Genomic DNA, 11,812 nt, shown 5'->3' on the forward strand with positions numbered 1-11,812 from the left:
AGGGATATCCATATTCACCTTAGCAAATGACGTGGCATCTCTCTGTTGCTCTTCTCTGAGTTCTCTTCTGTTCCTTTCCCTGCTTTTAAGGGCTCATGTGATAACATCGGTCCTGCCTTGAAAATCCAGGATAATCTACCTATTTGACCTGATCAGTCAATTGATTAGCAATGTCATACTTGCCAAGTTCCTTCTGCCACGTAACATAACATACTCTTGGAATTAACACCAGGGGGCAGAGACCATGAAGACCAAAATTCTTCCTACCACACAGCCCAAACACCCATCTCCAAGAGGTAAATTAAATAAATCTATATATCTATATCATGGAGCACTATGTAGTCATTACAAAGAAGGAGGTAGCTTAATATGCTTGAGACAAAGAAAAAAAGCAAGACACAGAACCACGTATACAGTATGCAACCATACCTCTTTTAAGCGCTTGTTGATGTATATAATATCTGAAAGGTCTCACAAGAAACCAGTAATAGAAGATGAGTATGAAAAGGACAATTTGGATATAAGGTGGGAGAAAGGCTTATTTTTTAAGTTTTGTATCATATGTATACGTTAATTATTCCAAAATCAAACCCTGTTTCCTTTTTCTTCCTCCTTTTCTTCTTCTGCCTCCTCTTGCTTTTTTTTTTTTTCTTTTACAGCACAGGAAGATAATCTTTACTATATTTTAAATAAAAACAGAGCAGATATCAAGTCCCCAGGTATTTTGATCATTATTCTTTTAAAATAAGGCTTCAGTAACAATAATCAGGAGCAAGACTTAACTGCACAGATATTTTGGTCACTATTATAATCATCCAGGACACAAAAGCCAGCAACACGAAGTAAAATAAAGGTCATGGCTGTGAGAATTTTTGACGTGCCAAAAATATAGACCACTACATGAAACTCTATCTTTGTATTATCTCAATATTCTTCTTTTTCTAAAAAAAATTTTTAAACATTTATTCATTTTTTAAGAGACAGAAAAAGACAGTGCCAGTAGGGGAGGGACAGAGAGAGGGAGACACAGAATCCAAAGCAGGCTCCAGGCTCTGAGCTGTCAGCGCAGAGCCTGATGTGGGGCTCGAACTCACAAACTGTGAGATCATGACCTGACCTGAGCCAAAGTCCAGTGCTTAACCAACTGAGCCAGCCAGGCACCCCTTTTTTAATTTTTTAAATGCTTATTTATTTATTTTTGAGAGAGAGAGAAAGAGAGCGGGGAAGGGGCAGACAGAGAGGGAGACAGAGAATCCCAAGCAGGCTCCAGGCTATCAACACAGAGCCTGATGCGGGGCTCTAACTCACAAACTCTGAGATCATGACCTGAGCCGAAACCAAGAGTTGGACACTTAACCGACTGAGCCACCAGGTGCCCCTAAAATCTTTTCCTACATAAATGATGCTGCACACAATAAGAGATAATCTGCCAATTTACCATGAGATAGTTGATAGCTTTGAAGAGTCTTGCACATCTGTCATACAGCACATTAATAAGTAACAATTACTCTTTTAAGGAAAGACAAACTGGAAGGGCGCCTGGGTGGCTCAGTCGGCTGAGCATCCGACTTCGGCTCAGATCGTGATCTCGTGGTTCATGGGTTCAAGCCCTGCGTCCAGCTCTGTGCCGACAGCTCAGAGCCTGGAGCCTGCTGAGGATTCTGTGTCTCCCTCTCTCCATGCTCCTCCCCTGCTCACACCCTGTCTCTCTCTCAAGAACAAATAAAGATAAAAACAATTTTTTTTTAATAAAAAGAAAGGACACACTGGCAAATTGTTAAGTTAACAGCTTTGGCTGAACACTTTTAGTCTGTCACAGGTCAATAGCAATGGTAGAAACATTGACTACACAGTTCATGGTTCGGTCCTCCCATCTTACACTACAAGTTCCATCAGAGGTGGCAACCCCCCAAAACAGCAACTGGCTGTGTGAAAGCCATATGCGCTCCTGTGGACCACTGCATAGGTCACAACATATTTATAAGCATTTCCCAACATAACCAAATGTGTTAAGGTTTGCTCTACTATGCTTGCGGTCTGTTGGTTGATGTTCTTCCGGTTATAATCTTCACCACTGAAGGTCCTATTCATATGCTCTTTAAGGATATTGTTGGCTTCATCAGCATTGAAGCCAGCTTTGTGGCAGTGGCAGTGGTACTCCTCCATGGTGGCACTAACCCCCACAGGATGGAGTCTTCTCTTGTTTCTTGTTTTTTGTTTTAAGTATAATTCCTTACATGAATCCTGAGAATCTCAGTGTAGGGCTGTATTTCCTAGGACTGACGCAAGATCTTCCTGAGTTCTCTCTCTGCCCAACGCCCTGTGAATTATAGGCTTTCCCAGTTTGGCTGGTGGAAAGAGCATTGTTCCCATGCCTACGTGAGAGCCAGGTCTCTTTCCTTCTAATCTTTTCCAGTGGCATTTCCTGGATCTTGGGTAGTTTCTTGAGAAGCAAGAAGGCAACTCTAGCTGCCTCATTCTTTCAAGACACTGGTCTACATCTCCTCAACCCAAGAGATCTTGCTGGAAACCCTCTCAAGTCAGTCAGCTAGGGTGATCACAGGCACATCCAGTGTATTGAAAATCATTGCTTCCTGTCTTTGCTATGGTTATCAGGTTATTTGGGGGTGGGTGTTGTTTCCGGTAGGAGGTTGAATCCAGTCTCTGATGCTCCATCTTGGCCAGAAGCAGAGCATAATGTTTTTATAAGGGGCTTTGATGAGTGTTTAATCTATTTTACATACTTGGCCAATTAAATTACTTTAAACATTTTAAGTTACATTTATAAAATTAATACATTACATTTCCTATTTAAAGACTTCAATTGTTTGATTCATAAACAAAATCTTTTCAAGTACTCAAGAAACTCCATAAACCTAATACATTAAAATGTTTATTTTTAAAACTTCCTTCAAACCTTCAAGCCTAATACATTATATATATGGTGGATCTTAAGTACTCTTAAATGTTCTAATACTGTTTATAATCTTGGCAAGATTTTCATGTAAAATGACAAGTCTAAATTGATCACTCAATTATATATTTTATTTTTTAATGTTTATTTATTTATTTTTAGAGAGAGAGGGAGAGAGCAAGGGAGGAGCAGAGAGAGAGGGAGACAGAGAATCCCAAGCAGGCTCCACACTGTCAGTGCAGAACCCAACACGGGGCTCGAACTCACAAACTGTGAGATCATGACCTAAGCAGAAACCAAGAGTTGGACACTTAACCAACAGAGACACCCAGGCACCCCTCAATTACGTATTTTAAATTGAAACTACAAGGTTGCCACATTAAGCCAAATTCTCTTGAATATTACAAATATATTAAATCTCAAGTGTGAAAAGGCTATTTGATACAAAAGGTTTGAGTTTCTTGAAGATGATTAGAGTAAGTGTATCTGTTCCTAGGGTTAAATGAAGCTCTTTACTATATTAGGATATTTTTGTATATGCTATAACAAATATGCCCCAAATGTGTCATCGCTCAACCGTGGTAGAAGGTTTTTTCCCTGCTCATGTAACGATAGGAGAGCAGATGTTCCCGGTCGGCAGGTAGGTTTTCTTCATGTCGTGATCCAGGGACCTGGCCTCCTTCTTCTTAGGCTTCACTATCTTCTTGGGCCTCCGTGCTATCTGACTCCAACTGGCAGAGAGATCAGGACAACCGATCAGGACCACCGGGGAAGTTTCTGGGCTGGCCTGGAAATGGCATGCTCAGTTGTGCTCACATTCCATTGGAAAGGACTTAGTTGCATGTAAATACTTCCTCGAAATCTGACTCCTGAACTGAGCAAGAGCTCCCTTTCCCACAGCTGCAAAACCTGAAGTTTGCCCCAACCTCTCAAGATCTTCAAGACCTTATCCCTCAAACCCTGGTCTTCTCGCTTCACCTCTGTGTGAACGAGGTCCTGATGCTTGATTTCTAGACCGTGAAACAAACACTGTGGCCCTTTCCAGGGGAGGCAGGGATGGGGGTGGGGAGATGAGGTTGGGCAATCACAGAGACTTGGGGAGAATAAAGGACTTGCAAATGAGAAGAAATGTTATAGCTCCAGGAGACTAACCTCCCTTTCTCTTTTTCAGACATCCCAGAGGACAGGGCTGTATGGGATGGAGGAGGGTGTGTGTCTCAGGGGAACCCCCGGGACCCTCAGTGCAAGGAGATGAAAGAGATCCATGATACAGGTGAGGCCCAGCAGCCCTAGAGATGCTGGGAAGGGCACCTCTGAGCAAAAGGACTGGAAAACTCAAAAATCCCAATCCCCCCCAACATTTTACAGTCCATGACTACATGGTTTTTAGGGCCGTAAAGATTATTAAAAGTAGATGGGAACCAGCCAGGATATATGGAAAGGGGTTCAGGCTCTGGGGTTCAGAGCCGAGAGGAGGGCAAGAGAGACATGGATATACCTGCAACAAATATTTCTGTTCATTTAGACAATGGATTTTGACACCAGATTTTTTTCTAAAAAAGCTACAATAAACACCGCACTTAGTACCCATTACTCACACAGACCTCTGTGGACTCTAGAGGGCTTAAAATATTTTCAAAAGCACTGACAAAAGTGACACAATCTGACAACTTTTACAGGAACTGCAAAGGAAGAATCATATCTGACTGACAGTAACAAAATGCTGATAACTTTTAAAAGGAGTAGAAAATCTGGAAGAAATCCCACCATAAACAAGCCCATGTTGTCTGAAGAAGAAACTGTGGTCCTAGCTACCGCAAAAAATACCAGGAAATTCTCTTCTTCTACAGAGGCCACTTCCTCTCCAACATCCACAGAAGTTGCCACCACAACGTCTTCTTCTGCAGAGGCCAGTTCGTCTCCACCTTCGCCTGACAGCACCACCACAGTGACTTCTTCTACCGCAGCCACTTCCTCTGCAACCCCCATTCAGAGTGCCACCACAGTGCCTACATCTATAGATCTCAGTTCCTCTCCTCCTCCCACCGACCATGCCACAAAAGTGTCTTCTTCTACAGAGGCCACTTCCTCTCCAACATCCACAGAAGTTGCCACCACAACGTCTTCTTCTGCAGAGGCCAGTTCGTCTCCACCTTCGCCTGACAGCACCACCACAGTGATTTCTTCTACCGCAGCCACTTCCTCTGCAACCCCCATTCAGAGTGCCACCACAGTGCCTACATCTACAGATCTCAGTTCCTCTCCTACTCCCACCGACCATGCCACAAAAGTGTCTTCTTCTACAGAGGCCACTTCCTCTCCAACATCCACAGAAGTTGCCACCACAACCTCTTCTTCTGCAGAGGCCAGTTCGTCTCCACCTTCGACTGACAGCACCACCACAGTGATTTCTTCTACCGCAGCCACTTCCTCTGCAACCCCCATTCAGAGTGCCACCACAGTGCCTACATCTACAGATCTCAGTTCCTCTCCTACTCCCACCGACCATGCCACAAAAGTGTCTTCTTCTACAGAGGCCACTTCCTCTCCAACATCCACAGAAGTTGCCACCACAACCTCTTCTTCTGCAGAGGCCAGTTCGTCTCCACCTTCGACTGACAGCACCACCACAGTGATTTCTTCTACCGCAGCCACTTCCTCTGCAACCCCCATTCAGAGTGCCACCACAGTGCCTACATCTACAGATCTCAGTTCCTCTCCTCCTCCCACCGACGATGCCACAAAAGTGTCTTCTTCTACAGAGGCCACTTCCTCTCCAACATCCACAGACGTTGCCACCACAACGTCTTCTGCAGAGGCCAGTTCGTCTCCACCTTCGCCTGACAGCACCACCACAGTGATTTCTTCTACCGCAGCCACTTCCTCTGCAACCCCCATTCAGAGTGCCACCACAGTGCCTACATCTACAGATCTCAGTTCCTCTCCTCCTCCCACCGACAATGCCACAAAAGTGTCTTCTTCTACAGAGGCCACTTCCTCTCCAACATCCACAGACGTTGCCACCACAACGTCTTCTGCAGAGGCCAGTTCGTCTCCACCTTCGCCTGACAGCACCACCACAGTGATTTCTTCTACCGCAGCCACTTCCTCTGCAACCCCCATTCAGAGTGCCACCACAGTGCCTACATCTACAGATCTCAGTTCCTCTCCTACTCCCACCGACGATGCCACAAAAGTGTCTTCTTCTACAGAGGCCACTTCCTCTCCAACATCCACAGACGTTGCCACCACAACGTCTTCTTCTGCAGAGGCCAGTTCGTCTCCACCTTCGCCTGACAGCACCACCACAGTGATTTCTTCTACCGCAGACACTTCCTCTGCAACCCCCATTCAGAGTGCCACCACAGTGCCTACATCTACAGATCTCAGTTCCTCTCCTACTCCCACCGACGATGCCACAAAAGTGTCTTCTTCTACAGAGGCCACTTCCTCTCCAACATCCACAGACGTTGCCACCACAACGTCTTCTTCTGCAGAGGCCAGTTCGTCTCCACCTTCGCCTGACAGCACCACCACAGTGATTTCTTCTACCGCAGACACTTCCTCTGCAACCCCCATTCAGAGTGCCACCACAGTGCCTACATCTACAGATCTCAGTTCCTCTCCTACTCCCACCGACGATGCCACAAAAGTGTCTTCTTCTACAGAGGCCACTTCCTCTCCAACATCCACAGAAGTTGCCACCACAACGTCTTCTTCTGCAGAGGCCAGTTCGTCTCCACCTTCGACTGACAGCACCACCACAGTGATTTCTTCTACCGCAGCCACTTCCTCTGCAACCCCCATTCAGAGTGCCACCACAGTGCCTACATCTACAGATCTCAGTTCCTCTCCTACTCCCACCGACGATGCCACAAAAGTGTCTTCTTCTACAGAGGCCACTTCCTCTCCAACATCCACAGAAGTTGCCACCACAACCTCTTCTTCTGCAGAGGCCAGTTCGTCTCCACCTTCGCCTGACAGCACCACCACAGTGATTTCTTCTACCGCAGCCACTTCCTCTGCAACCCCCATTCAGAGTGCCACCACAGTGCCTACATCTACAGATCTCAGTTCCTCTCCTACTCCCACCGACGATGCCACAAAAGTGTCTTCTTCTACAGAGGCCACTTCCTCTCCAACATCCACAGACGTTGCCACCACAACGTCTTCTTCTGCAGAGGCCAGTTCGTCTCCACCTTCGCCTGACAGCACCACCACAGTGATTTCTTCTACCGCAGCCACTTCCTCTGCAACCCCCATTCAGAGTGCCACCACAGTGACTACATCTACAGATCTCAGTTCCTCTCCTACTCCCACCGACAATGCCACAAGAGTGTCTTCTTCTACAGAGGCCACTTCCTCTCCAACATCCACAGACGTTGCTACCACGTCTTCTTCTGCAGAGGCCAGTTCGTCTCCACCTTCGACTGACAGCACCACCACAGTGATTTCTTCTACCGCAGACACTTCCTCTGCAACCCCCATTCAGAGTGCCACCACAGTGCCTACATCTACAGATCTCAGTTCCTCTCCTACTCCCACCGAAAATGCCACAAGAGTGTCTTCTTCTACAGAGGCCACTTCCTCTCCAACATCCACAGAAGTTGCCACCACAACGTCTTCTTCTGCAGAGGCCAGTTCGTCTCCACCTTCGACTGACAGCACCACCACAGTGATTTCTTCTACCGCAGCCACTTCCTCTGCAACCCCCATTCAGAGTGCCACCACAGTGCCTACATCTACAGATCTCAGTTCCTCTCCTACTCCCACCGACGATGCCACAAAAGTGTCTTCTTCTACAGAGGCCACTTCCTCTCCAACATCCACAGACGTGGCCACCACAACGTCTTCTTCTGCAGAGGCCAGTTCGTCTCCACCTTCGCCTGACAGCACCACCACAGTGATTTCTTCTACCGCAGCCACTTCCTCTGCAACCCCCATTCAGAGTGCCACCACAGTGCCTACATCTACAGATCTCAGTTCCTCTCCTACTCCCACCGACAATGCCACAAAAGTGTCTTCTTCTACAGAGGCCACTTCCTCTCCAACATCCACAGAAGTTGCCACCACAACGTCTTCTTCTGCAGAGGCCAGTTCGTCTCCACCTTCGCCTGACAGCACCACCACAGTGATTTCTTCTACCGCAGCCACTTCCTCTCCAACCCCCATTCAGAGTGTCACCACAGTGCCTACATCTACAGATCTCAGTTCCTCTCCTACTCCCACCGACAATGCCACTAAAGTGTCTTCTTCTACAGAGGCCACTTCCTCTCCAACATCCACAGACGTTGCCACCACAACGTCTTCTTCTGCAGAGGCCAGTTCGTCTCCACCTTCGCCTGACAGCACCACCACAGTGATTTCTTTTACCGCAGCCACTTCCTCTGCAACCCCCATTCAGAGTGCCACCACAGTGCCTACATCTACAGATCTCAGTTCCTCTCCTACTCCCACCGACAATGCCACAAGAGTGTCTTCTTCTACAGAGGCCACTTCCTCTCCAACATCCACAGACGTTGCCACCACAACGTCTTCTTCTGCAGAGGCCAGTTCGTCTCCACCTTCGCCTGACAGCACCACCACAGTGATTTCTTCTACCGCAGCCACTTCCTCTGCAACTCCCATTCAGAGTGCCACCACAGTGACTACATCTACAGATCTCAGTTCCTCTCCTACTCCCACCGACAATGCCACAAGAGTGTCTTCTTCTACAGAGGCCACTTCCTCTCCAACATCCACAGACGTTGCTACCACGTCTTCTTCTGCAGAGGCCAGTTCGTCTCCACCTTCGACTGACAGCACCACCACAGTGATTTCTTCTACCGCAGACACTTCCTCTGCAACCCCCATTCAGAGTGCCACCACAGTGCCTACATCTACAGATCTCAGTTCCTCTCCTACTCCCACCGAAAATGCCACAAGAGTGTCTTCTTCTACAGAGGCCACTTCCTCTCCAACATCCACAGAAGTTGCCACCACAACGTCTTCTTCTGCAGAGGCCAGTTCGTCTCCACCTTCGACTGACAGCACCACCACAGTGATTTCTTCTACCGCAGCCACTTCCTCTGCAACCCCCATTCAGAGTGCCACCACAGTGCCTACATCTACAGATCTCAGTTCCTCTCCTACTCCCACCGACGATGCCACAAAAGTGTCTTCTTCTACAGAGGCCACTTCCTCTCCAACATCCACAGACGTGGCCACCACAACGTCTTCTTCTGCAGAGGCCAGTTCGTGTCCACCTTCGACTGACAGCACCACCACAGTGATTTCTTCTACCGCAGCCACTTCCTCTGCAACCCCCATTCAGAGTGCCACCACAGTGCCTACATCTACAGATCTCAGTTCCTCTCCTACTCCAACCGACAATGCCACAAGAGTGTCTTCTTCTACAGAGGCCACTTCCTCTCCAACATCCACAGAAGTTGCCACCACAACCTCTTCTTCTGCAGAGGCCAGTTCGTCTCCACCTTCGACTGACAGCACCACCACAGTGATTTCTTCTACCTCAGACACTTCCTCTCCAACCCCTATTCAGAGTGCCACCACAGTGCCTACATCTACAGATCTCAGTTCCTCTCCTACTCCCACCGACAATGCCACAAGAGTGTCTTCTTCTACAGAGGCCACTTCCTCTCCAACATCCACAGACGTTGCCACCACAACGTCTTCTTCTGCAGAGGCCAGTTCGTCTCCACCTTCGCCTGACAGCACCACCACAGTGATTTCTTCTACCGCAGCCACTTCCTCTGCAACCCCCATTCAGAGTGCCACCACAGTGCCTACATCTACAGATCTCAGTTCCTCTCCTACTCCCACCGACAATGCCACTAAAGTGTCTTCTTCTACAGAGGCCACTTCCTCTCCAACATCCACAGACGTTGCCACCACAACGTCTTCTTCTGCAGAGGCCAGTTCGTCTCCACCTTCGACTGACAGCACCACCACAGTGATTTCTTCTACCGCAGCCACTTCCTCTGCAACCCCCATTCAGAGTGCCACCACAGTGCCTACATCTACAGATCTCAGTTCCTCTCCTACTCCCACCGAAAATGCCACAAGAGTGTCTTCTTCTACAGAGGCCACTTCCTCTCCAACATCCACAGAAGTTGCCACCACAACCTCTTCTTCTGCAGAGGCCAGTTCGTCTCCACCTTCGACTGACAGCACCACCACAGTGATTTCTTCTACCTCAGACACTTCCTCTCCAACCCCTATTCAGAGTGCCACCACAGTGCCTACATCTACAGATCTCAGTTCCTCTCCTACTCCCACCGACAATGCCACAAGAGTGTCTTCTTCTACAGAGGCCACTTCCTCTCCAACATCCACAGACGTTGCCACCACAACGTCTTCTTCTGCAGAGGCCAGTTCGTCTCCACCTTCGCCTGACAGCACCACCACAGTGATTTCTTCTACCGCAGCCACTTCCTCTGCAACCCCCATTCAGAGTGCCACCACAGTGCCTACATCTACAGATCTCAGTTCCTCTCCTACTCCCACCGACAATGCCACTAAAGTGTCTTCTTCTACAGAGGCCACTTCCTCTCCAACATCCACAGACGTTGCCACCACAACGTCTTCTTCTGCAGAGGCCAGTTCGTCTCCACCTTCGACTGACAGCACCACCACAGTGATTTCTTCTACCGCAGCCACTTCCTCTGCAACCCCCATTCAGAGTGCCACCACAGTGCCTACATCTACAGATCTCAGTTCCTCTCCTACTCCCACCGAAAATGCCACAAGAGTGTCTTCTTCTACAGAGGCCACTTCCTCTCCAACATCCACAGAAGTTGCCACCACAACCTCTTCTTCTGCAGAGGCCAGTTCGTCTCCACCTTCGACTGACAGCACCACCACAGTGATTTCTTCTACCTCAGACACTTCCTCTCCAACCCCCATTCAGAGTGCCACCACAGTGCCTACATCTACAGATCTCAGTTCCTCTCCTACTCCCACCGACAATGCCACAAAAGTGTCTTCTTCTACAGAGGCCACTTCCTCTCCAACATCCACAGAAGTTGCCACCACAACGTCTTCTTCTGCAGAGGCCAGTTCGTCTCCACCTTCGCCTGACAGCACCACCACAGTGATTTCTTCTACCGCAGCCACTTCCTCTGCAACCCCCATTCAGAGTGCCACCACAGTGCCTACATCTACAGATCTCAGTTCCTCTCCTACTCCCACCGACAATGCCACAAGAGTGTCTTCTTCTACAGAGGCCACTTCCTCTCCAACATCCACAGACGTTGCCACCACGTCTTCTTCTGCAGAGGCCAGTTCGTCTCCACCTTCGACTGACAGCACCACCACAGTGATTTCTTCTACCGCAGCCACTTCCTCTGCAACCCCCATTCAGAGTGCCACCACAGTGCCTACATCTACAGATCTCAGTTCCTCTCCTCCTCCCACCGACAATGCCACAAAAGTGTCTTCTTCTACAGAGGCCACTTCCTCTCCAACATCCACAGACGTTGCCACCACAACGTCTTCTTCTGCAGAGGCCAGTTCGTCTCCACCTTCGCCTGACAGCACCACCACAGTGATTTCTTCTACCGCAGCCACTTCCTCTGCAACCCCCATTCAGAGTGCCACCACAGTGCCTACATCTACAGATCTCAGTTCCTCTCCTACTCCCACCGACAATGCCACAAAAGTGTCTTCTTCTACAGAGGCCACTTCCTCTCCAACATCCACAGAAGTTGCCACCACAACGTCTTCTTCTGCAGAGGCCAGTTCGTCTCCACCTTCGCCTGACAGCACCACCACAGTGATTTCTTCTACCGCAGCCACTTCCTCTGCAACCCCCATTCAGAGTGCCACCACAGTGCCTACATCTACAGATCTCAGTTCCTCTCCTACTCCCACCGACAATGCCACAAAAGTGTCTTCTTC

At 48.6% G+C, this 11,812-nt stretch overlaps 1 long non-coding RNA gene and 1 pseudogene across 1 annotated transcript in view; both read right to left on the minus strand.

Moving 5' to 3' along the window:
- Positions 1-11,812, minus strand: part of LOC144614765 (uncharacterized) — a 129,006-nt gene that overhangs the window by 25,382 nt on the left and 91,812 nt on the right. The gene's annotated exons all lie outside the window — the stretch shown is intronic.
- On the minus strand, positions 1,747-2,448 carry LOC132689501 (dynein light chain Tctex-type 3 pseudogene; annotated as a pseudogene).

Source organism: Panthera onca, chromosome E3 (assembly GCF_046562875.1).
Source record: "Panthera onca isolate mPanOnc1 chromosome E3, mPanOnc1 haplotype 2, whole genome shotgun sequence".
Classification (NCBI taxonomy): Eukaryota; Metazoa; Chordata; class Mammalia; order Carnivora; family Felidae; genus Panthera; species Panthera onca.